At 50.0% G+C, this 26,243-nt stretch overlaps 1 protein-coding gene across 3 annotated transcripts in view; it reads left to right on the top strand.

The window, feature by feature from the left end:
- KIRREL3 (kirre like nephrin family adhesion molecule 3) overlaps positions 1–26,243 on the top strand; it is a 607,178-nt gene that overhangs the window by 480,994 nt on the left and 99,941 nt on the right. The window lies entirely within an intron of this gene.

The following is a 26,243-nucleotide window of genomic DNA, read 5'->3' as shown; positions in this document are numbered from 1 at the left end:
GGAGGCAACAGAGGCATCAGCAATGGCCGGGAAGTAGCAGAGCACCTTGCCCCCCATCTCTGCCTTCCTCACTGCCTGTGCTTCTCGGCTCTCCCAAATGCCCCAGTGCACATTCATGCCCACACGCAGTAGCTGCTGCTGCTTCTAGGTAAACAAGGAGATGAGGGGGTGGCAAGCAAGTTAAACCACCCTGTATGAGGAGTTACAAATCTCAGCTAACAAAGAGGAGACAGGATAGGAGGTGGGTGAGTCGGTGGGGCCGAAGGGGAGATGCTGGAGGTCGGTGGGCTTTGGCCCTGGAGGGGTGAGAGGCATGAGGAGGGGAAGAGGGAGGGGCCTGGAAAGGAGGCAGATGTCTCTCTGCTCCCACTCCAACCAGTCTAGCTACCCCAAGTGCCATATTACATATTTTTTTCTCTTTCAAAGCTCACATGCTCAAACCCCAACACGTCTGCACATAACAAAGAAGCACCAGCAAGCATGGGGAGCTGTTTTATGGTTTATAATTATCTTGTACCAATAGTCAAAATGATTATAACTTCCACATATTAATAATTGAACTGGAATAGCAGCTATGACATAGATCAAGAAGCAGACATCTCTGTCCACACTACCCTACACACCTTGCTATAAATTGAACACTTGGTACAATAGTTTTTAAAAATTATAATTTTTTTTCACCCAGATGTTGAAATTAGTGAGATACTGGAACAATTAGCTGCTTCTTCTATTAAAGATAAGATGGTGATCATTATATTTGCCATTTAGAATAAGTAAGCAAGACCTACTTGTGCTGCATTGAGGTATATTTGTTCTGTTTAACAGTATCTAATAGAATGTCTGTCACCCAGGAAGAAGTGGTCCCCTATTTCATTTGTTTCCGTGTTACTTTTTGTATCTTTTTATTTTCTTTTCCCTCCACTCTCCCCTCCTTGCTACATTCCCCCCAAAAAATAACAGCTTGAGAAGGAGCAAGAGAAAAATAATGAATGAACAGGAGCTTTATAGATCTGGGGTTTATCATAAGCTAGAGTAATCGCAATTGGTGCCGTTAAACTACACAAAGCAATAAAAAAGAAAACACTATTCAAAGATCATTTAAGGAGGCATGTGATAGTTAATGAGAGGTTTGCTCTATTTGGGAGCATGTAATAGCTTCTCGGGTAGAATCTGCAGCATTTGCAGGAATGAAAGTGGTCGGTAAAATGTGTGTGTGTGTCTGTGTGTGTGTCTGTGTGTGTGTGTCTGTGTTCTTTCCTGTTTGTGCTCAACGTATCTGAGGCATCAAGTGGAAATATGGACAAAAATCAATGAAAGGCCAACAAGAAAGGAGCAAATAAAGACAGACTAGGCATGAGACTGTCACGTTTGTTTGACATAATTGTCTTCATGTGATTAAGTACATGGTGCTTTAAGTAGGAACTGCTGGAAGGAGATCATTTATTTATTCATCAAACAGTCAATGAACACGCACCATAAAAATAATACCAATTTTTCATAATAAGTGCCAGCCACTGTTCTAAGCTCTGAAGCTTCAAAAGTAAAGAAGACGAGATTTCCCTGGCGATCCAGTGGTTAAGACTCTGTGCTTCCACTGCAGGGGGCATGGCTTCGCTCCCTGGTCTGAGAACTAAGATCCCACATGCCAGGCAGTGTGGCCAAGGGGGAAAAAGTAAATAAGCTATAGTCCCTGCCCTCTCGAGCTCCGGATAAAAAACACAGTCGCATCTCAGGGTTCCTGTCACCTCCAAAGAGACCCTGCCGGACCACCTTACCTAAGTGAGATTCTCCCCTTCCCCCACCATTGAGCTCCATTGTGACAACCAGCCTGTTTACTTGGTGGTACTTACCCTAATTGATGATTATTTATTACATTGTCCCACATAAGAGTTAGCTTCAGAAAGGCAAGGATCCTGCTTTCCTTGCCAGTCCCTGGACCTTAGCCCAGTGTCTCACACATTAGAGACTAACCATTTTGAAATTAAGTAATTAGTTTGTGGGCTTCCCAGGTGGCTCAGTGGTAAAGAATCCACCTGCCAATGCAGGAGACATGAGTTTGATCCTTGGGTCAGGAAGATCCCATTTAGAAGCAAATGGCAACCTACATTCATGCATTGGAGAAGGAAATGACAACCCACTCCAGTATTCTTGCCTGGAGAATCCCAGAGACGGGGGAGCCTGGTGGGCTGCCATCTATGGGGTCGCACAGAGTCAGACACGACTGAAGCGACTTAGCAGCAGCAGGCAACCTATTCCGGTATTCCTGTCTGGGAGATTGCATGGACAGAGGAGCCTGGAAGGCTACAGTCCATGGAATCACAAAGAGTCAGACACGACTGAGCAACTAAACAACAAAAACAATTAGTGCCATGAGTGACAATGGAGGAATCCAGAAAGCTACCCACGGGTGTAAGGGGAATCTGGAGACGGAGCTCAGTAGATAGAACACTCTGACACAGAGCACCAGTCTTCAGGTCCCCAGCAATTCCCCATGACTTACCTCTCTGCCTCTCCTCCAAGGCCAACACTACAGTCCCTCTTGGGAAGCCAGGATCCACGCAGATCAGCAGAGAAAAGGGCTAGGAGGTGAGGCTGCCAGGGATGTGTCTGTCCTGTAGCCAGCTGCCCTCCTTCCTCACCCCTCCTACTGATGGACCATCTTCTCATCTAGGGCATCGCTAGGCAGGTATTTCCCATCAGAGCTGCAGGGGAATTGCTCTCACATCACTCACACACACACACACACACACCATTCCCTTCTCTCTTCCCATCCTTCCCCCATGACCCACTTCTCCTGGAGAGCCCAGAACCACTCTCCAGCTCCATGCACATTGCTCGCCCAGGGTGGACCCTATCCACGGGCAGAATAGGAAGCTCTACCATGGTGTCAGACGAGGGGCTCTGCCTGCCTCTCAGAAAGCCCAGTCCTCCTCTGTGTTAGAACCTTGAACCACCCCAGGAACTACAGTGCAGCCCACTCACTCAGGGAGGCCCGGGGTCAGTAGGAAGTTGCTGGAAGAGGCAGGACCACAACCCAGGTCTGCTGACGTCAAGTCCAGTGCTCTTAGAATGCAGAAAGAGGGGGCTGAGGCCACAGTCAGAGGGGACGCCCCTAAGGCTTTGGCTTGAAAATACAGAGAAGGTGGAAGGGGCGGGACACAGGAGACTGTCAGCCTGATGTGGGAGAGTCAGGAAAGGCGGAGAGGGGGACACAGGCCAGGGAAGACCCTTTCTTTCTACAGAACCAGAAAAGGCTACCGGGCCATAGATTAGCAGTGGGAAATGAGGGGGAATGGAGGGGGAAGCAGGAAAAGGATGTCTGAGGCAGTGGAGCCTGGCCTCCCTGCTCGGGTGTCCCTTTGAGGCCGAGGTGGACCTGCCCGTGAGGCTCCCATCTGCCCAGGCTACGTATGTGGTGGAGGGCAGAGTCCGGGATCTTCAGAAGCACAGGCACCCTCTGCTTCTCACTCAGTTATGGGAAGCAGGTATGCCTCCCGGCTGCTTTCATCCTCCCTGCGGTGGTGGTTTAGTCACCAAGTTGTGTCTGACTCCTGTGACCTCATGGACTCTAGCCCTCCAGGCTCCTCTGTCCATGGGGATTCTCTAGGCAAGAAATCTGGAGTGGGTTGCCATGCCTTCCTCCCAGGGATCTTCCCCACCCAGGGACAGATCTCACGTCTCCTATCTTCTACACTGACAGGCAGGTTCTTTACTTCTAGTGCCAGGGCCCACAGTCATTTTCCTGAGACAGTCTCTTCACTGCCTGCCAGAGCCCCTGGGGTGCTGGCTAATACTGTCATTTTGTTAGCTGGGGCTTTGGGGGTGCATTTTTTTCTTATTTCATTTTTCTTACTGATGTGTTTTCTTCTACTGGGCTGCAAAGCCGATTATTTGTATAACGTCCCTGTTGATTATTTATGGCAAAACTCAGATTTCCAGGGTGCTTTATGATTGTTATTTAATTTGCTCGGCGCCTTGGAACATGGGTCGTCCATTTTCATTCTCCTGCCTTGATCCGACGGTGGATTTCGGAGCTTTTTCCCAGGCCTGTTCCTCCAGCCACCATTCCTACCAAGAGACCTGCTTGGCTAAAGCAAGCTGGGGGCCACCTCGACCACAGACCCTGCCAAACTCCTTCTCGGACTTCTTTTCGCTCGCTTTTCTCTCCAGTTCTTACAAAGACCTAGAAATGTTGCCTCCTGAATGTCTCTTGAACCCATCCACCTCTGTCCGTCTGACAGCCACTGCCCTCACCCATCACCACCCTCCCCGACCTGGGCTGCATGTTCGCTCTCCTAACTGGCTTCTTGGGTCCATCAAGCCCAGCCCCTTCCCTCCCAGTTCATTTTTCACACTTCAGCCAGAACAGTATTTCAAAATGCAAATCTGAAAATGGCACATTACTCTTGAAAATATTCCAGTAGCTTTCTATCACCATTAGGAAAAATACCCAAATCCTCAGCATGTTTTATAAGACCCTATGGGATCTGGTTTCTACTGACCTTTTTGGCTCCATCTTGCCCCTGTAACGCTCTGTAAAACTCCAGTCACATGAGTCTTCTTTCTGCTCCTCCAACAGGGCATGCTCCCATCTGCCATAGAGCCTTTGTCTATACTGGTCCCTCCTCTTGGGATACGGACCGCACATGCCCACACCCCATCCCCAGACCCTTCCCATAGTGGCTCCTGCTCATCTTTTAGATCTCAGCTGAAATATCGCTTCTACAGTGAAGCCTCCTCAGACCCACCCCTCCCTAGTCTAGACCAACTTCCTGTGTTCCATGCTCTTATATTCCTTTCCTTCCAAGGGCTTAGCTAAGTCTGTACCCAGAAGTTCATTTAGCAGTTATTTAGCTCAGACCTATTTCCCCTCTCAGTCTTTAAGTTCTCCTAGGCAATGGCACCCCACTCCAGTACTCTTGCCTGGAAAATCCCATGGATGGAGGAGCCTGGTGGGCTGCAGTCCGTGGGGTGGCTAAGAGTCGGACACGACTGAGCAACTTCACTTTCACTTTTCACTTTCATGCATTGGAGAAGGAAATGGCAACCCACTCCAGTGTTCTTGCCTTGAGACTCCCAGGGACGGGGGAGCCTGATGGGCTGCCATCTATGGGGTCCCACAGAGTCGGACATGACTGAAGCGACTTAGCAGCAGCAGCAGCAGCAGCAGCAGCAGGTCTCCATTACCTCCCGGGAGCCTGGCATCAAGTTTGCACACAGTAGACATTGGAAGAATAGTAACCACAATGATCTTCTCTGCCCCTGGGCAGTGGCTCCCAAGCTGCTGGAACCAGGCGGCTGGACAATCACAAACTCCTAGAAGAAACATCAGAAATCACCTGGAGAAGGGGAAGCTGAGATCCAAGAGAGTGATAGGCTTGCCCAGAGCACAGCAAAGGATTGAAGCCAGACTTCTGACCCACTTCCAGCCACTTCCCCATCTCACTGTGCTGAGTCCTTGAAGTGTGGGTGTGACTGACTGAGCGGGTCCAACAGGGAGGTCCGCATGCTGAAAATGGGTTTAGGGCAGTGTTTTGAAAGGGACAAGAAGCAAGAACCTCTGGAGAAAAGGAAAGGAAGTAGGTCCTTTGATACAGACATGAAATGCACCCCTGTGAGCCCAGTACTGTGTTGGGTGCAGGAGCTCCAGGGGCTGGACACAGCTTCTGACTTTAGGAACTTTGTCCTCCACTGGGGGAGCTTAGACATATTTCATGTCAAGGTGATTTTGTGGTTGTTTTGTTTTGTTTTGTTTTTCAGCCTTGTGGTTAGTATGCTTAAGGGTTAAGCACTGTGGCTTGGGAGACTGAAATTTAGGCATAGTCAGAGCAGGTTTAGAACCATACCATCAAAGAATCTTGAGGCCAGAAGGGACCCAAGGTTATCTAGTCCACACTCTCTCCTGATGGCTCAATATCCCCACCAAGTACCAATGTATGTAAATACTTGTCAACACTGTGCTGCCGTGCGCTCACTCGCTCACCAGCTGACTGACTCTGTGTCTGTGACTGTGCCTGGCCCTTGGCACGTAAAGACATAGTCCCTGCCCCAGAGGACAGCACAGCGATCACAACACGCTGGCATACTGGCTGCAGCCAGGTGTGTACAGAGCCTTGGGAACAGAGAAGAGGAACCCAGTCCAACTGCAGGCCAAGTGAGCAGGGCCAAGACAGCCTCCTGAAGACAGTGATAATCTGAGCTGAGCCCTGGGAGCAAACTTTATTATCAGAGGCCCTTGCAACCTACACTTGAATCCCTCCAAAGACAGGAAACTCACTACCTACCAAGGCCACGGGTAGCCCCTCAGCTAGGCTCTTATAAAGGAGTTTCAAATAGAAAACACCCCTTCAACCCCAAGAGTCCACAGTTTTGTCATTCTGACTACACTGAGGACAATTAACCGGGTGACCGTTAGCAGCCACTGGCCAAAATCCCAGGGTCTCACACTGTGTCAACTCTGCCCAGGCAAGCTCCGCTTTCCTCTGTCTGCCTCCCCTTCCCCATCCAGCCAGCCTCAGCCAGCCTCAAAGCTTTCATCACTGAATGCCAAGACCCCCGCCTCTACTTCCCTCCCCAGGGTGGGAGAGTCTGAATAAATGAGAGTGCTTAATGGCCTGCGGTGCCATAAAGTTTTAGAGCTGTGTACCGGAATGAGCAGGTTCAGGCTGAGATGAATTATCCAGACCTTTTATCAAAGGAGAGTCAATAAAAACCTGAAGGCGCTCACCCCATCTCCTCGGAGTGGCTGTGTCACACGGCCGGGCCCTGCGTTCTGGAAATAGTCATTGGTGGGTGCGTTTCCCACCCCCTCCCCAATCCATCTGCTTTCTTCCCTATGCCTTCCCTCCTCAAATGTATTTGTTTCTATGGTAACTGTGTTGTTACTGGTATGGGAGGAGTTTAATGACATTCAGAAGTACCAAATCAAGTCCATTTATATAATGGTTTGAAATACACATAATGGCCTGTGGAATATAGGACACGGTGACAGTTTCAGTAACTGCGTACAGACTGTGGGATAAATAGAGCGAGGTGGTACTCCCCCCAACCTCCGAGTCAAACGCACCAGGAATAACCACTATTCTTAGTACAAGAGAGGTACTTCTCAACCATTACTCAGGAAAGGGTCTCAAAACACCGACACCAAGCCGTTCTCTCGTTGAGGAAGGGTGCTGGCTGGACTATGGGTCCTCTGCGCCCGCCAGGGTTTGACCAGGGAGTCAGGTAGGGCAGGTACAGAGAGGATGGGGCTGTCCAGAAGTATGAAAAGAGCAGCCCTCCTGCCCTGGGTCCTCGGGCGCCCCCCTCAGCCAGCCCGAGGTAGAACATGCACTCCAAGAGCTGGCGCTTACGGCTCCTGTGCGTCTGAGTCAGAGATTTACCTTTCAGGCACCCACCGTGTGCCTGGTGCTGGTGAGGGGTGGGGTGGGGGGACGTGGCAATGCAAAACCCATGGAGGATGCCCTTGTCTTAGCTCAGGTTCCCTCAGAAGCAGATGCTAAGCACAGACTCGTCCAAGAGGTGCAGGAAGTGCCAGAAAGATGATAGGGAGTTGACATGAGAAAGCGAAGGTGTCCCACGCTGGGGGTACTATCGGGCCTTAAATAGGGGGGCAGTGGAAGCCTCATCCCAGTGGGAGGCTCTGGGAAGTGCTGCAGAAGCCGCGCCTCACAGTCAGGCCACCCAAAGATTGGGGTGTCTATACAGCAGTCTGGTCAGTAACTGAGGGCGTTCAGGTTGGGGTGTTCGCTCCCCCGCACTTGTGTCGAGTGGCCTTTGCAGATGGAGAGAAAGACCTCAGGAGAAGGGTGGTGGGTGCTGGCGGTTGGGAGCTGGCCTGAGGGAGACAGGCGGGGCACTGGTAGAGATGGCTGCAGCCCCCGGGAGTTTTGGCAGTTGGGAGCTGGCCTGAGGGAGACAGGTGGGGCACTGGTAGAGATGGCTGCGGCCCCCGGGAGTTTTGCGTCCAGTGGGGAGACAGTGAGCTAGCGGAAGGCAGGGTGACGGGAGAACTAGAGGGGTGGGCAGGTGAGATGCTCTTGCAGCTTAGAGGTGGGAGAAGCCATTTGTTCTGGATACTGGGGGAACTTGGGGAGAGTGGGAGAGGTGAGAGGGAGCTAGCCTGCAAGTTCTGGTGCTCGGGAGGCACCTAGGACACACACCGTTTAGTTTTCATGCCGTCACAGGCTGGGCGGTGTTTCCTCCATTGTGAAGATGAGGTTAGCGAGGCTCAGAGAGATTAGTTATCTACCAAAAGCACGCAGCTAAGGTTCAAACCCTGTTTTTTTTAATTTTTGTGGTTTTTTTTTTTTTTTTACTTTTTATTTTGTATTGGAGTAAAGAAGCCTCCTGCCAGTGCAGAAGACATAAGAGACACGGATTTGATCCTTGGGTCAGGAAGAGCCTCTGGAGGAGGGCATGGCAACCTACTCTGGTATTCTTGCCTGGAGAATCCCATGGACAGAGGAGCCTAGCAGGCTACAGACCATAGGGTCTCAAAGAGTTGGACATGACTATGGTGACTTAGCAGGCATAACCAATTAGCAAACAATGTTGTGATATTTTCAAGTGGACAGCAAAGGGACTCAGCCATACATGTACATGTATCCATTAACCCCCCCAAACTCCTGGCCCATCCAGGCTGCCACGTAACTTTGAGCAGAGTTCCCTGTGCTCTACAGTAGGACCTTGGTTATCCAATTTAAATATAGCAGAGTGTACATGTCCATCCCCAAATCCTTAACCATCCCTTACCCCCATCCTTCCCCCCAGCAACCATAGGTTCCAAACCCTGGACTTCTTACTCCCACTCTGCCTTGGGGAGCTCCTTCACCATCAAGGGCAGACATGACCAAGAGCCTGCTATATATATATACCCATGTGGATCTCTCTGCATGGCCATAGACTTCCCTTTCTCATATCTCCCCACATTGTGCTGTCCATGGACCCCCACTCAGGCAGTCAGGTAGCCCCTCTGATCCCACCCCAGATGTAAGCTGGACTGCCGATACCCACCTTGAGTGAATTATCTGAAACTCACAGTCCTAGGAGTACAGGAAAGAGAAGAAACAGATGGAAGGGTCAGAGGAAGGTTTCAGTTCCAGTGGGCCCTACAAGTGTTCTTTCTACCCTGTCCTCACCTCCCTGCCCTGCCCTCCCAGCCCTGTTCCAAACTCATTGCCTCAGAAAATACGGCCGAAGAGGGATCATACAGACACACTTCTCTGGAGCAGCATTTCTGTCGCACGTTAATAGGTGTTCTGTGAAATACAGGATGCGTGGTCAAATAAGGTGGAGAGAAGCTGGGTGAACCCTAACTAAACAAGTCTCTCCTACAAAGACTCCCAGAGCCGTTAAGTGGCCAAAGGGTGTGGAGAATTCCCCAAAGGGGGATATGGTTCTCAGAGTTCCCCAAACTTACTTGACCACAAAATATTTTCCATAGAGCATGTTTTAGGACTAGGATTTCTTGGAATCCACTTTGGGACATAATGGTTTAAGGCCAGCTCTGCCACTGACTCATTGTGTGAGCTTTGTCAAATGAGAATAAATTAAGCCTGCCTCACGAGGACCAGTGGGCTTCCCTAGTGGCTCAGTTTGTAAAGAATCTGCCTGTAACGCAGGAGACCCGGTTTGATCCCTGGGTTGGGAATATCCCCTGGAGAAGGAAATGGCAACCCACTCCAGTAGTCTAGCCTGAAAAATTTCATGGACAAAGGAGCCTGGCGGGCAACAGTCCATGGGATCTCAAAGAATTGGACCGCACTGTGAGACTAACTTTCACTTTCACTTCATGAGGCCCAGTAAAAAAATAGGAATGAAAACTCTTTACAAACCATAAAGTAAATGATGCTATTATTTATTTACATGAAAGATGGTGCTATGGTTTATTCACATAAAACAAAGTTTTATGTGAACGCTCAGTTCCCAGAGAAACACTCAGTTTCCCAGAGAATATTTCATTAGGAGTCCAAAAATAATAGTTATTATTAGTGTTTTTTCAGTAACAGGTTTGGCTCCTGATTAGTCATGTGACCTTTATTTTGACCTTGATCTCTCTTGACCTATGTTTTCTCATCTGCAAAATGGGTAGACTCACCCTCTTTCCTCCATGAATTTGTTGCCGTGATAAAACACGCACAATGGTTATAGCGGTGCTTTGCATGATGAACCATAAAACACAAGGCACCTTTATAAGAGTTCTAGGTTAACACCCTCAATTCAGTCCCACTTGTGCTCAGACCAGAACAGGAGATGTACCGCGGGAGAGGACTGGCTAGTGGGAGAAATAACAATGACTAATCATTTTCATCCATATTTATGACATTGGGAGCCTTGTATGAGCTTCTCACTGAGGGGACAGGATGAATATTTCATGAGTGAACACCAAAGGTAGTATTAAGAGGAAATGGACAGAGAGACCCCCGCCTGCCTCTGCCGCCACATTCAGCTGGGATGTCAGCACAGGTCCAAGCCCATGACTGACCCCAAGGAGCAGGGCAGCCAGTCGGGAGGAAGAGCTCAGGCCTCCGCCCAGATGGGGAGCTGTCCAGCACGTACTGGCCAAGGGACCCCTGTCCTGGGAGGCAGGAGAGCCGGTGCCCACTCCATACGCCGGCTGGGTAGCCTTGGGCGAGTGACTGTCACCACCCTGGGCCTCTGCTTCCACCCTGTGAAAAGGCATGATAAGCTCAGCCTTGCCTGGCCGCAAGGTTCCAGTCCAAGCCCTGTTGTTGGGAAGACGGCTTTGCCATGCACACAGGTGGGAAGTGTCCTATTCATGTCTTCACGCAGCAGACCGCCATGGAGCACCCACCACTCTGTCTGCCATGGCCACAGAGTGCCAAATGCTGCGTCCATCGCTTCATACACACCACCTCGTATAATCATCACTGTAATCCTGAAAGGTGTCTGTCATTACTCCCATTTTCCACAGGAGAAAATAAAACTCAGGAAAGATAAATCACTTGCCCAAAGCCATGCAGCTAGTCGATGGTAGAGTCCAGGTGTGTATGAAGCCAAGACCCTTCATTCTACACCAATGGCATATCTTGGTCTGTACTTATGCAGAGCTGGTGGGCACGCTCCCTCCACCCTGCCAGCTCCTCCTTATTCTCTTCATGCCTGGTGCTCCCTCTACGTGCCCCCCACTGCCTTCTTCTAAACCTCCTTTAAGAGGTTGTACAATCTGCCCTTGAGGTTCTAATTTCTGTCCCCATCCATCAAGACTGTTGCCTCCCAAGACCCTGGACAGCCTCCATCTCTTATCTGGCCAGCCATCGAGTGGTGTAAAGACTGAATACCGTCCCCACTTAAGTGCCCTCAGAAGATGAAGCAAGGACAGATGGGGGCAGTGCCACGGTTAAACCCAGCGACGTCTTCTCCACTTCCTAATGGACGCCTCTAGAGGAGGCTCCGGGCTCTTTCCATCCATCCCGCAGCATGAAGACTCTACCATCCCTACAGACCTCTTACCTGTAGGGCAGTTCCATGTTATCTTGGCTCATCCCTTCTTCAGAGATGGAAGAGATTGTTTTAAACCTGCCGCCCCACCAGCTCTTCTCCTGGCCTCTGATGCCATTAAGTTTCATTATAACGAATAAACACCACAATGACATTTATAAGTTACCACTGAGCACAGAAGCACAAATATGAAGCAGATAAACTGCATTTGATCCAAATAATTACTGCAGGCAATATTGGGCTTAGTTTGAGCTGGCAGCCGGGTATCGAGTAATTTATTAGATTGCGTAAGGCAATGTTGCACGTTGCGTTTTTCATTATTGTGTCTCTTCCCCTTCTCTGTGGTCTAAATAGGTTAGGGGAGTTTAGGGCCAAACAAAGACAGACTTTGCTCAAGCAGATTGAGGCTGGGAGGCGTCCAGGAATGGCTTCTCCCCAACAACATGGCACTTGTGAGAGGGGAGAGGGTTTCAGATTATCACGATGCTGCCAGCCAAAGGCAGTTCCCTGTACCCCCCCACCCAACCCCCCACTGGCCCAGATACAGAAAGAGGCCTGATGGAGGGGATAAATGGAAGGACAGGATGGAGCCCCTAGGACACCAAGCCCGGTTCCTGCTGCCGGCTTCCTGCTGAGTTTCTTTGTCTTCATCCAAAGACCCTGTCTACCAGAAGCCTTCTGTAGCCCCAGGCAGCCCTGGGCAGCCCCAGATCTGAGTCCCCAGACCTCTCCTGCAATAAAGAAAGGGAAGGAAGCAGTCTGCCAGCCAACTCTGCAAAACAAAGCAACGAGAGCTGGCTACCAGCTGCCTCCTCCCTGCCAAACCCAAACTCATGAAGTTTGATTCAAGGGGTTACAATGCCTCCTATTCAGATCCCTCCTGCCCCATCCTCCCAGCCTTAGTAAATTACCCAATAAGCAACGAGGACTGTAGTTATTGCGCAGTTAAACGGTGTTTGCCCAGTAAATCCTGAGCAGAGCACTAACGGTGATATACAGTAACTAATTATGGACATGAATTCTCTCCCTGAGACGCCGAGTGGTACCAGATATTGTTGCGTTTCACGGAGGGGGCTTGAAAGCTGCTCTGTCCCCTCCAGTGAAGCCAAGAGTAACTTTCCTATTAGAGGAGCCGTCAGGACCTCTGTTGGCACTCCAGACTGGAAACGGAGATGTCCCAGGATGGGGGTGGGGGGCCAGACGGGAATGAGGCCTCAGCTCCCATGAAGACTCCCATTCACGGTCCCCCATCCCATGCCCAGTGGAAGGGCATGACTGGGTACCAGCTGGTCCTCCTCGGGTTGCCTTTACAGCAGAGGAGATGCTCCCCATCACAGTGGCTGTGGCAAAGGCCCAAGGCTCCAGCCGTGCAGGGAATGGAAGTCATTTTTCTCACAGCCCCGGACTGAGCTAAGAAAGCCATTCCAGGGAGTCGGCCTTTGTAAAAGGCTTCTGAACGAGGAGGCAGCAGGGCCGGGCGGGGCTTCCTCTGCCTGGCTGCGGACAACTTTTGCCCTAAATGGTCGTTTACAGAGGTGATCTCAGGCCCAGGAGTGCCTGGGATAATGAGAGGTGTCTCTGGTTGATTGTGATCTGCAGGTGAAATGGGGCTTGTGTCCAGCAGTAAGAAGCAGGTGTCCCGTCAGCTTCCTGTGTATTTTGCAAGCACAGCTGGGAAAAACAGTTGTCAGCCTCTGCTTTCTGAAGAGGAAACTATATAGCTCAATCACGGTCTATGCTTACCGGAGACTGTCAACTGAAGTCCAGAACTGGAGTCAGATGGTTCAAACACCAGCCTCCAGCACACGCTGTGACCTTGGGTGGGTTTCTTAACCTCTCTGAGCTTCCGTTTCCTAATCCATAAAGTGGAAGGGATTCTCTCTATTCCTCGAAATGGTTGCCGTGAAAATAGCTCACCTGGATTTGAGGCTACTGCTTCCAGGGAGCTCTGCGTCTGCCAGTCCCATCCTTCCTGCCACCAGCTCACCTCCGCAATGCCTGGGCTCAGTGACCCAGCCTCAGCCCATCTGGCACTCCTTAACACACACACACCCCTTCCTCTCAAAGTGCCTCCAGCATCTCTCCTTTACCAACATCTCCATTTCAAACATTCAAAACAAAGATAAGGGACAGTGACAAAATTTAACTTTATTTTGTTTTCTTTGCTGCTGCCTTCTCAGGGTTTGATGTGAATACTCTGAGCCCCCACCAGGGCCATGGTTAGGTGGTGATGGGAGAGGTCAGGTGACACCGAAAAGGGCTGGCATGGGCACATTCTTGCAGTGGGACCTTGGCTGGTCATGGCTTTAAACCTTGGCATTCAAGTGTCTACCTCACGGTGATGATAGAACCTTCTCGAAAGAGTGTCAGGAGGGTGGATTAAGTAAAATAAGGTATGTGAAGAGCTTTGTGATGTGTAAAGCACATGCGAGACTTTAGCTGTGGTTAATATCTTAGAGCAGCCAGAAGACAGGACCCAGAATCCCAGCGCGAGGAGAAGAAGAATTACGATTTTAATTAGGACGCATATATAGTCAGCTCTCAATTGTCTGCTAGCAAATTGTCCCCATTCCTGGCGAATGCTATCACCAAGACTACTTAATGAAGTCCTCTGTTAACATTTCACAGCTTCTTATTTTTTTCTTATTTGTATGAGGCCCAAAGGGAATGAAAGTCCTTTAAAGGCAAAATTAGCTAAGATCTGCATCCTCTTCTGGAGAAAGTGTGAGCCACAGCGACAGCAGGCTGGGGAGGGTGAGTGGATCAGTACGAAGGGTGATGTTCTCCACCCAGCTGAGCAAGAGGCCAGAGGGAGCGTCATCATTGGGTTCTTTTGTGGCTTTTTTTAAGTGTTAAAAATTCCCAGAACATCAAACACATCCATATCCAAACATGAATACCAAAATGCATTCCAATGTTGAAAATAAATGTTATTACTTTGGATTATTTGTTGTTTTGAAATATCCATCATTTTGGATTATTCACACACTTGCTTCTCTCTGTTCACAAGATCTTTAAGAATGGATTGTCAAAACCACGATGAGATACCACCCCACACCAGTCAGAATGGCCATCATTAAAAAATCTACCCATAACAAAGGCTGGAGAGGGTGTGGAATAAAGGGAACCCTCTTACACTGTTGGTAGGGATTCAAGTTGGTGCGACCACTATGGAGAACAGTATGGAGGTTCCTCAGAGAACTAAAAATAGAATTACCATATGATCCAGCGATCCCAGTCCTGCACAAAACCGTAATTCAAAAAGATACACACACCCCTATATTCACAGCAGCACTATTTACAATAGCCAAGACATGGAAGCGAACTAAATGTCCACCAACAGATGAATGAATAAGAAGATGCGGTACATATATACAATAGAATATTACTCAGTCATTAAAAAAACACAAAACCATGCATTTGCAGCAATATGGATGCAGCTAGAGATTATCATACTAAGTAAAGTAAGTCAGAAAGAGACATATACGGGACTGATGCAAGTAATATGAACCCTTGTTTTTTTTTTTTAAAAAAAAAAAAAGATAGTTAGGCCATAGATCTTCCCCAAACAGACCAAATTGGCTTGGGAGATTTGCTTTTACTTCTTTGTGCCTTGTATTTTTTTTTTCTTTTCAGCCTTAACCTCTCCTGCTGTCAATCCCTGGCCGGGGAACTGAGATCCCACATGCCGTGTGGCGTGGCCAAACAAATAAATTTTTAAAAAAATTTTTTAATACATTGAATAAATCAGAACACTGAACATCGGGGCTAAAAGAGAGCACCTGAGGAATTGACTCCAGTCTGAACCCTGCATTTACAGATGGGAGCTGAGTCTCGGAGGTGGGAAGGGTCAGGCTCAAGGGCACACAGCTAAGAGGCAGCAGAAGCAGCACCACGTGGGTTCCTTCTGGGCCTGGGTGCTCAGGGTCAGGACACAGCTTCCTGTGTCCAGAGAGCATCTCTTATAAAAGGGAACAAGGCTCCTGGGACATCGTGGGGTCCATGGTCCACAGCCCCGCCTCCAGCCCATCCCAGTGGTTCCCAAGCTGCTGTGCTCTAAGAGGGTATGTGGAAATTCTGTGTGCCTGTAACCGATGCCGACAGCTGCCTCTCGGGTTAATGACAGCCCATCGCTGCTCTTCAGATGCGCTTTCTCTGTCTCATGCTGCTCCGTACCCTGCCCCCAAAATGGTTCAGGGAGCACACATTCCAGTCCCGAAGACACAGCGCCCCGAGACACAGAGGGAGACGCGGGGCTTAGCCCAGGCCCCTGGCCAGCCAGCAGCAGGGCCCTCCTGCTGGGACAACATGCAGGGTCCCAGCCTTCACGGGCTGCCCCATGGTCTCCCGTTTCCATCGACCCCCATGGCCACTGCCGAAGCCCACACTGTTCTTTCCCGTCCTGGTCAGATGTGGATGGGCTCCTTCACAGGCACGCACGCGCCAGTGTTTCCGGCAGCCCTTATCAGTGTGTTCTTGGCATCCAGAGCTTGACTGAATGGATGGAGGATCCTCTCCCGGCCACTAATGAGCTCAGCGGAGGCTGGAACTGGGGCCACAGGCTGATAATCAGGAGGCGAAGGATTTATAGTGCCTTTGGAGTCACCCTGCCTCGGCCAGCCCCATTGTTTTTCATTAGAGACCCATGCTGTCCAGGATAACCTTGGCGGGCTGCGTGTCCTGGGGAGAGTCGAGAGAGGCTGGGAGAATCACAGGCTGCCTGGCCGCCCCGGCTCAGGCCAGGAACGAAGTGGGAGAGCTAGGAACTTGTACCCCTCACCCAGCCCTGGGAAGAACAGTCAGCCTCTCCCAAATAAGCCCCCATAAAAGTCCAGCACAGTTTCTGGAACGTTCATGATACTGGCAAGCTTCTCTTCAGCCATGTTTCAGAATCAAGGGACAAACAGCTGCAGACAGCAGTGTGGAGGTTGAAATCTGTCCCAGCCCCTCTCTCTCCCAGCAGAGGTCCAGGAGAAACAGACAATGGAGGGAAGTCCTGTCTTCCACCCCTGTCTGTCCTTCCGGCTTCTCTGTATTTCCAATCCTGGTCCAAAAGAAGATTGACTTCTTTCCAACCCAACAGGGTTCAAAGCCTGTGCGAACTTTGACAGGAGTTAGATGTGCTACCCAAGGAAGTTGCCCCCAATACTCCCAGCCTGGAGCAGCCGTGTCCCTCCTAGACAGTCACATCAATGCCTATAACCTTCCAGATTAGCAGATGAGTTCTCAGGTCAACACTCAATGAGAGGACATGTAGTGAAAACACCTCCCACTGCCTGAGCCGTAGTGATGCTCAGTTAAGTGTGGGTGAATCCCCACCTTCTTCCTCCAGACCTACCACATCCAGGGTGTCTTCTCCTGAGCGATTCTGCACCCCTCTCCATCAACATATTTACAACCAAATTCACTAGCCCTGCAACCGGCTTCTTTCCCTGAGACAGAAGTGACTCCCCCAGTTACCCATTCACCCCGTCCTGCAGCCCAGGGAGAGGGGGGACCTTTATGCCTCTGTGTTCCTCATCTCCCATCAAACTCAATAGCTTGCTAGCTCAGTGCCACCTCCAGTGGCTCCTAAATCCATTTTCAGCTTTAGCCTGATCCCTTATGAGCAGAATCCTCCAGATCAGTCTTCCTGCCTTCGGATTCTTCTCCTTTATCCATCTGCCTCCCTGCTGCCACCGTGATCTTTCTCAAACTCAGATCTGAGCCTGTGGGTCAACACGGGGGATGGTTTCTTATCGGTGAAAACTTCTTAGTGTGCATTCAAGGGCCTGTGCAGCTGAACCTACTGTGTTCTCTTGGGCATCCTACACAGGCTCGCAGTGAGGGGGTGTGCAGGGTCCTGTGTGCTTTCCTCAAGTGTCCTGTTCGTTCTCACAGACAACCTGACGAGCATGGTTTCCATCCTACGGGGAATCTAAGGTTCGGAGTGACTAGGAAGCTTCCCCAGGGGTGCACAGCTGTGGCGACAGAGCCAGAGATCCAGGCTGGACCTTGTAGCATCCGTCCTGTTATTCCCTGAACGCATTGTGACTTCCATACTTTACCTACGCCATCCACATCCCAGGAAACATTCCCTCCTTGCCCTCACCTTCTTACCCTTCCAGGCTATTTCTGAAGCCAGCCCTGGGACTTCCCTGGTGGTCCAGTGGTTAAGAATCTACCTTCCATTGCAGGGGATGCAGTTTTGATCCCTAGTCAGAGAACTAAGATCCCACATGCCACAGGGCAACTAAGTGTGTGCTGTAACAAAGAGCCAAATAAATAAATACATATTTAAAAAAAAAGGCCAGTCCTTCTGTGACTCTTTTCCCCAAAAGGAAAGATCTTTCTTCCTTGAGACTTTCTTTATTATTATATAAATTTCAGATGTACAGCATAGTGATTCACAATTTTCAAAGGTTATACTCCATTTATAGTTATCAAAATATTAGTTACATACCCTGTATTGTAGAATATATCCTTGTGGCTTATTTATTTTCTACAGTCATTTGTACCTCTTAATCCACTACCCCTCCCTGCCCCCTCCCCTCTTCCTTCACCTACTGGTAATCACTAGTCTGTTCTCTGTATCTTTGAGTCTGTTTCTGCTTTGTTACATCCTTTGGACTTTCTTTATACCTCATTTGGGGCACTTTTTACTTTAAGGGTTTTATTTATTTATTTATTTTTGGGTGCACCATGCGCCACGTGGGATCTCACGATCCCATGATTGAACCTGTGCCCCCTGCAATGGAAGTGCAGATTCTTAACCACTGGACCGCCAAGGAAGTCCTGGGGCACCTCTTATTTTAGTTCCGCATGCATAGATTTGTCTCCTCCGGACACTAAGCTCTTTGTCCTGGAATATATCTCAGTCCCTCACCTGGCCAGGGGTCTTGGAGGTTGTTGGGGTGGGACTGTCCCCTGCCTATGGCCCATGGCACATCACGGGTACCATTACACCCCGTATCAACCAGTTTTATTATTGGGGGGGATAATATAACCCCATAAGCCCCAAGTGGGTCACAATAGGATGTTCCAGAAATTTATCAAAGCTCATTCTACTGCATCAGGAGATGGGCATGTGCTGAGCCCCCAGAGAGCTGCAGAAGTCAAGGCTCAGGCTTCCAGGCACGACCGGAGCCATCCTGCCCTGGTCCTTCCCACTCCACAGCCGGGCACTGAGCTGGCTCCTGCCTCCCCTTCCCTTCTTCCATCTGTCTGCTTCTCAGGACCAGGGCAACTTCCCTTAATCTCATAAGAGGCAATTTGCGTGCTCTGGGCTGGGAGAAAGCTGGCGACAAATAGCCCCGGCACAAGTATTCTTAAACCTTCCCCAATTGGTCACTAATAACAGAGCAGACAGTGACATCTGAGCCTTTTCTGCGTGGCTGGGCAGGCAGCTCCAGGAGACTGAAGCCAGCAAATGCAGGGCTGCAGGAGGCTCAGATGTTCACATCTCTCATCTGCATGACTCATGGGAAGAAGCAGGTTCTAATCGGTCCAGCTTCAGGCTTGCAAAGCCTCCTTTCCCAGCTCTGGGACCCCCTTGTGGCTCCAGCTTTAACAGTCCCAGGCTCAGGAAAGGCTCACAAATAGTGATGAAAACTACAAAAATAAGTCTCCCAGAGAGAGGGAAGGAGGAGGGTGTGCACGCCCCACACCACATCCTACCTGACCTCTGAGCACGACGGAGCCAGGGGATACCAGGGCACATGTGGACATCAGCCCCCCTGCTCCGCACATCAGGCTCCAGCGCAGTTGGCTCTGAGCCTCTCTCCTGTTACACTAACTAACCCCTGCTCTCTGAACTAGTCCACACTGACCCCCCACAGAGGGCTGCCTCTCACACCACCGTGGGACCACCTGAGCACCAGATCGGTGACTGGGGAGAGGCACAAACACGCGTGCCTGTAGGCGTAGCAACAGACTTAGGACACTGGCATGCCAGTGACGCAGAAGGTCAGGGCTGAGAGTTATGGCTGGCAGGGTTGGGTGAGCACTCTCCTCGGAGTCTGGCATGGAGGACCCCGGGCACCATCGGCACAGGGCCACGGGGCCCTCTTCCTACCTGTTCCCTGCCCCCTCGCCACACACACACAGAGTCAGAATGAGGCAACAGCGCCGGGAGCCCCTGGGACCTTAAAGACTGTCCAGACCCACAGCAACCCTGACAGCAGAGAGAAGCCTCGGCCTTCTCAGCCTGTATTTCAGTCCCAGGAAAAATTCCACCCCAAAAAATTCTAAACCAGAGGCTTTCAAATATTCTAAAAGAGTAAGAAGTGTTTATTTGAGCAAAATTGTGAGTGGTTGACAAGGAATAGAAGCAGAAAAGGTCTGGCTAGAGAATAGGTGGGGCCTGGAAGCCAACCAACTCAACCCCACCAACATACATGCACACACACTCATGCACACACATGCACGTACACACTTGCACACACACACACACACACACACACACACACACACACTGAGGTAGCCAGGTCCCCGGAACACTGATGTAAAGACATCATTCCTGGTGGTTTGGTCCTCCCAACCTCAGCCAGCAGAGTGCCTCTCCCCCTCCCCAGGAGGTAGTTGGGAATTGAGAGGTGACCTCAGATCAGGGGCCAGAGGTGTGTGAGCTCGTAGACAGTCATGGGGTCTTCAGCATTTTAAATGTTCTGCTGGAAGACAGTGGGGACCTCCCAGAGCCAGATGGTGATGGCTCGCTCCATGTTAATGTGACCTGCGGCGAGTCCCCAAAACAGAGACTGCAGTGAGGGACCATGTGGTCAGGGCTGAGAGGGGCGGCCCCTTTAGGGAGCCTGATGGCTGGTAGAGATGAGGGACTGAGCAGGTAGTGGAGGAGGGTGTTGAGAACAGCCTGGAGAAGTCATGAGAGATGCTGCGCAATGAGCAGAGGGCAGGGGGCGGCCGGCTGCAGGAGAGGCCAGCGGGGCTTGGGGAGGGGCTGCTCCGAGCTGGGCTGGTACAGGGGTGAGGGGGCCCGGGGGGGCTTCTTCCAGTGCCTCCCCCCACCTCGGGCCGGGCAGCAGCTGCACCTGTCCCTCCCGGCGCTGAGGAGTTGAGAGTCCTGCCACCACCTGCCGCCACCTCATCCTTTCTCCCCGCCTCGACAGCCCCCGCCTCCATCCCCACTTGGACTCAGAACACAAGGAACACACACGTGGCTCGAAGCCTGGGGCTCCCCAGAGCCCTCCCTGCTCTTTATCCTTCCCTCCAGCGGCAGCCCCCGCTTCCTGAGGTTTGGAGAGAAGGCTCCCAAAGCCCCCACCTGCTCAGACTTCCACCTCCACTCCCGCCCCTGGCCTTTTGAGCTAGGGGTTCTGTGAGAGCCAGACCCTAATCCTGACTCAGTGAACCTTGGGGGGTCACAGCCCTTTCTGGGCTCAGTGTGGAGACACAGGCTCCCCCTCCCCGCCCCGCCTCAGTGTGGTAGAGGCAAGTCGCAGAGTTGGTGAGGTGCTGTCTTGGCATGGGTAGGTCACAGCAGCCTGGGCATGCCAGGATACACATGGGCCAGGGACAGTGACCTCAGCAGCTCTGAAATGACCCTGGAGGGCTCTCCCTTCCTGGGATGGGACCATCCTCCAGGGAGGGGGATAGGAAAGATGGCCTGCGGCCACCACCAGGACCACACCCCATCCTCCCCCCAACCCCTCAAATGCAGGAGAGTTCCACATGGATTTCCTCCCTGGCCCTCTCCTTTGAAGTTTCCCGAGACTTTTCAGTTCCAGTCGAGGGCAGGGGAAAGGGGTCTCAGGCAGGTCTGTGCATCCCTGGGGGCTGAGGACTGTCTAGTAAAGGACCGCAGGCTGCGGCTCTGACACAGGACTGCTGGCCTGGTGCCCCTTCTCCATCACTCAGTGCCCTGGGCTCCGAGCAACTGCATCTTCCCGTGGGTCTCATGGGGTACCCATTCCATAGGACTGCTGCTGCTGTGAAGTCACTTCAGTTGTGTCCCACTCTGTGTGACCCCATAGACAGCAGCCCACCAGGCTCCCCCGTCCCTGGGATTCTCCAGGCAAGAACATTGGAGTGGAGAGAATTCAAATAACCCCTGTAAACCTCTTAATTAATGTGGTTCATTCAATGAAAGTCAGCTCTTTATTAATTCTATGAGAATAAAAATACTCTTTATAATATTTATGGCAACCCACTCCAGTATTCTTGCCTGGAGAATCCCAGGGACGGGGGAGCCTAGTGGGCTGCTGTCTGTAGGGTCGCACAGAGTTGGACACGACTGAAGCGACTTAGCAGCTACATAATAGTATTTATATAATAATAGTATTATATTTTTAAAGATTTTCTGATGTGGACCATTTCTAAAGTCTTTATTGAATTTTTTACAGTGCTGCTTCTGTTTTATGTTTTGGTTTTTTGGCCCTGAGGCATGTGGGATCCTAGCTCCCTGATCAGGGATGGAACCGGTACCCCTTGCAGTGGAAGTGTAGGGTCTTAACCATGGGATCACCAGGAAAGGCCCAATAATGGTATTATATAAATAACTATAACATTCATTATATTAATATAATATTGCTAATAAGTAATATTATATATGTAATAATATAATATATTATGTATAATAATATATCATATGTAATATTATAGACTATCCGTTCAGTTCAGTTCAGTCGCTCAGTCGTGTCCAACTCTTTGCGACCTCATGAATTGCAGCACGCCAAGCCTCCCTGTCCATCACCAACTCCTGGAGTTCACTCAGACTCATGTCCATCAAGTCAGTGATGCCATCCAGCCATCTCATTCTCTGTTATCCCCTTCTCCTCCTGCCCCCAATCCCTCCCAGCATCAGAGACTTTTCCAGTGAGTCAACTCTTCGCATGAAGTGGCCAAAGTACTGGAGTTTCAGCTTTAGCATCATTCATTCCAAAGAAATCCCAGGGCTGATCTCCTTCAGAATGGACTGGGTGGATCTCCTTGCAGTCCAAGGGACTCTCAAGAGTCTTCTCCAACACCACAGTTCAAAAGCATCAATTCTTCGGCGCTCAGCTTTCTTCACAGCCCAACTCTCACATCCATACATGACCACTGGAAAAACCATAGCCTTGACTAGATGGACCTTTGTTAGCAAAGTAATGTCTCTGCTTTTGAACATGCTATCTAGGTTGGTCATAACTTCTCTTCCAAGGAGTAAGCGTCATTTAATTTCATGGCTGCAGTCGCCATCTGCAGTGATTTTGAACCCCCCAAAAATAAAGTCTGACACTGTTTCCACTGTTTCCCCATCTATTTCCCCATCTATTTCCCATGAAGTGATGGGACCGGGTGCCATGATCTTCGTTTTCTGAATGTTGAGCTATAAGCCAACTTTTTCACTCTCCACTTTCACTTTCATCAAGAGGCTTTTTAGTTCCTCTTCACTTTCTGCCATAAGAGGGGTGTCATCTGCATATCTGAGGTTATTGATATTTCTCCCGGCAATCTTGATTCCAGCTTGTGCTTCCTCCAGCCCAGCAGTTCTCATGATGTACTCTGCTTATAAGTTAAATAAGCAGGGTGGGTGACAATATACAGCCTTGATGTAGTCCTTTTCCTATTTGGAACCAGTCTGTTGTTCCATGTCCAGTTCTAACTGTTGCTTCCTGACCTGCATATAGGTTTCCTAAGAGGCAGGTCAGGTGGTCTGGTATTCCCATCTCTTTCAGAATTTTCCACAGTTTATTGTGATCCACACAGTCAAAGGCTTTGGCATAGTCAATAAAGCATTATAGACTATATTAGTATATAATGTTGTATGTTAATATATAATTAATAATATAATTATATTAATATAAAAATAGCTATATAATATAGTTGTTAATATAACTATAATAATATATTATTAATATAATAATTGTATATTAATATATAATAACTCTTTGCAACCCTATGGACTGTAGCCCTCTGGGCTCCACTGTCCATGGGATTCTCCAGGCAAGAATATTGGAGTGGGCTGCCATTTCCTTCTCCAACATAGTAATGAGTTGTATAATAGTAACTACTATGCTATGCTTAGTCACTCAGTTGTGTCCAAGTCTTTGGGACCCCTTGGACTGCAGCCCGCCGGAGTCCTCTGTCCATGGGATTCTCCAGGCAAGAATACTGGAGTGGGTTGCCATGCCCTTCTCCAGGGGATCTTTCTGACCCAGAGATTGAACAGACAGAGAAAGACAAATATCATATGATATCACTTATATGTGGAAGTTAAAAAAATGATACAAATGAGCTTATTTATAAAACAGAATTGCAGACATAAAAAACAAACTTATGGTTATCAAAGGGGGAAAGTGGGTGAGGGATAAATTAGGAGTTTGGGATTAACAGATACACAACTACTATATATAAAATAGACCTGCTGTATAGCACAGGGAACTATATTCAATATCTTGTTATAACCTATAATATAAAAGAATCTGGAAATGAGTATATACATATAAATATATAATGGAATCTCTTTTGCTGTACACGAAATGAACACAACATTGTAAATCAACTATATGCCAGTTTAAAAAAAAAAAAGTAACTAAACAAAAATAAAGCCTGAGAAGGGAGGTCACCTGAGCTGCCGGGCTCCACAGCAGGAGAAGGTCACTGGACAAGATAGGAAGCTGAGGCAGAAACCTGAGAGGGGGTTGAGCCCACAGTGAGAGCAGGACCCTGGTGGGTGCAGCGTACGCTCTGCTTGGATCAGAGCTGCCAGACGAGGGGGCAGAGGCCACAGATGTGAGCACCTGGAGGGACAGACCAGGTCGCACTCACCCCCTTCTCGCCAGACAAGGCAATTTCTCCCTCCTGGCGGGTCTCAAAAAGTGTGTGCTGAATAAACGACGTGTCTCTAGGAGCTTCTTGCCTATGCAATATAATGCCCAGGAAGTTATAGAAAATGATCATTTGCCTTTCACCTCTCTGGACTGGAAAGTCGAAAGTGAAGGAACTGGTAAGGAGATTCTTCAGACAAGAACCTCCCTCCGTGGTCTGCCCATCACATCTCCTGGGGCTCCTCAGCCTGAAGGGGAAGCCCCTGGGCCTGTCCCACTGGTCCATCCCTTCATCTCCTCTCCATCTTCAACGCTGTAACCTTCATCTCCTCTAGAACGGACACCCAGCGTAGGTGCTACTTGAGAAAGCATCTCGTTGATTTGAAAGACAAAATCATTCTTAGTGGCTTGAATTTAATCCACAAAAATTAAAATTTTGCTGAGGACTTCCCTGGCAGTCCAGTGGTTAAGACGGCACACTTCCACTGCAGGGGTTACAAGTTCGATCCCTGGTCAGGGGGACTAAGATTCCACATGCCAGTCAGTACAGCCAGAATAAACATGATGAAAAGGCAAATTGTCAGAGTGCACCCTCCCCCCAAATAATTCGCAAACCATGTATTTTGGGGCAGCCTGTTGAGACTATCCAGAGAAGGCAATGGCACCCCACTCCAGTACTCTTGCCTGGAAAATCCCATGGACAGAGGAGCCTGGTAGGCTGCAGTCCACGGGGTCACTAAGAGTTGGACACAACTAAGTGACTTCACTTTTCACTTTTCACTTTCACGCATTGGAAAAGGAAATGGCAACCCACTCCAGTGTTCTTGCCTGAAGAATCCCAGGGACGGGGGAGCCTGGTAGGCTTCTGTCTATGGGGTCGCACAGAGTCGGACACAACTGAAGCGACTTAGCAGCAGCAGCAGCAGCAGTTAAGACTATCCTGGGTGCCAATCTCCCTCCAGAAACATTCTTTCCGTGGAAAAGTTGAGGGGATCCAAACAGGCAACATATGAGAGCCAAAAGCTCTCTCTGAAGCCTGCTGGAGTAGATCAGGGGACCCTAGTCCACTGGAGGCTCACTCCTGTTTCCTTCCTTTCAGGCTCCCTTCCGTCGGCCCTGCCCCAACTCCTGGCTCTGAGGCAGCCTCCAAGGAGTAGTGACCACTCAGTGTCCACCTCCACACCGGCTTCCCGGGACCTTCCCCTCCCAGCCCCTCCAGCCCCGGTCTCCATGGTGACAGCCCTTCTCCCTGGGGCACCGCCACCCCCGCCATCCTCAAGCTTCTCACCCTCGCCCTGGCCCACACCTCCACCTGGGATGCCCCCTGTACCCCAGCTTTCCAGATCCCCTCGCCGATACCAAGAGGAAGCAAAGGGGTGCTCCCGCCACAGGCCCCCCTGTTCACGGGCAGTCCTGGGGCTCAGGCTCTGCTGCGGAGGGCTTGTTCATCTCAACCCCCACCCCCACCCCTGGCTCTCAGTTGACAACCTGATAATTCTCTCTGATCACACAGTCTCTGGCAGCTATGGTGGCTGTCTTGCCACTGTCCTTCTTGCAAGAAAGGTTTTGAGATAAAAGAATGTGCTGCGAAATCATCATTAGAGCCTTGGAGAAGGGGCCTGGGAGAGGACTGGTCTGCCGCCCACGCAGCCTCTCCGTCATCCCAGCTCCTCCCTCTCCCCTTCCTCCCCCACTTCTCTCTGCCGTCTTCCCTCATCTCTCTCTTCCTCTCCACTCCTTCTCTCCCTCTCTCCCCATCCCCTCACCCTCTGGCTCCTTCTCCACTCTTTCCCTCCCTGTCTCCTCTCATCTTTTCCCTCCTTCTCTCTCTCTTGTTTTGGTGCCAGAAGCAGTCTAATTACAACAGAGAACTTGAAGAGACAGAAAAAGAAAAAAAAAAAAAAACACCCCACCACATAGAGCTGATGAAAATGTCCTATGAAATCTAATTTGTAAAGCTCAAATCAGAATAAAAAGTGTTACTCCCACAATTCAGGGCCAATTTGATTTTTAATGAGATTCCTCAGAGACCCAGCC

The sequence above is a fragment of the Bubalus bubalis genome, chromosome 5 (assembly GCF_019923935.1).
Source record: "Bubalus bubalis isolate 160015118507 breed Murrah chromosome 5, NDDB_SH_1, whole genome shotgun sequence".
NCBI classification, from domain to species: domain Eukaryota; kingdom Metazoa; phylum Chordata; class Mammalia; order Artiodactyla; family Bovidae; genus Bubalus; species Bubalus bubalis.
The sequence above is the reverse complement of the archived record's forward strand: the minus strand, read 5'-3'. Positions and strand labels throughout refer to the sequence as shown.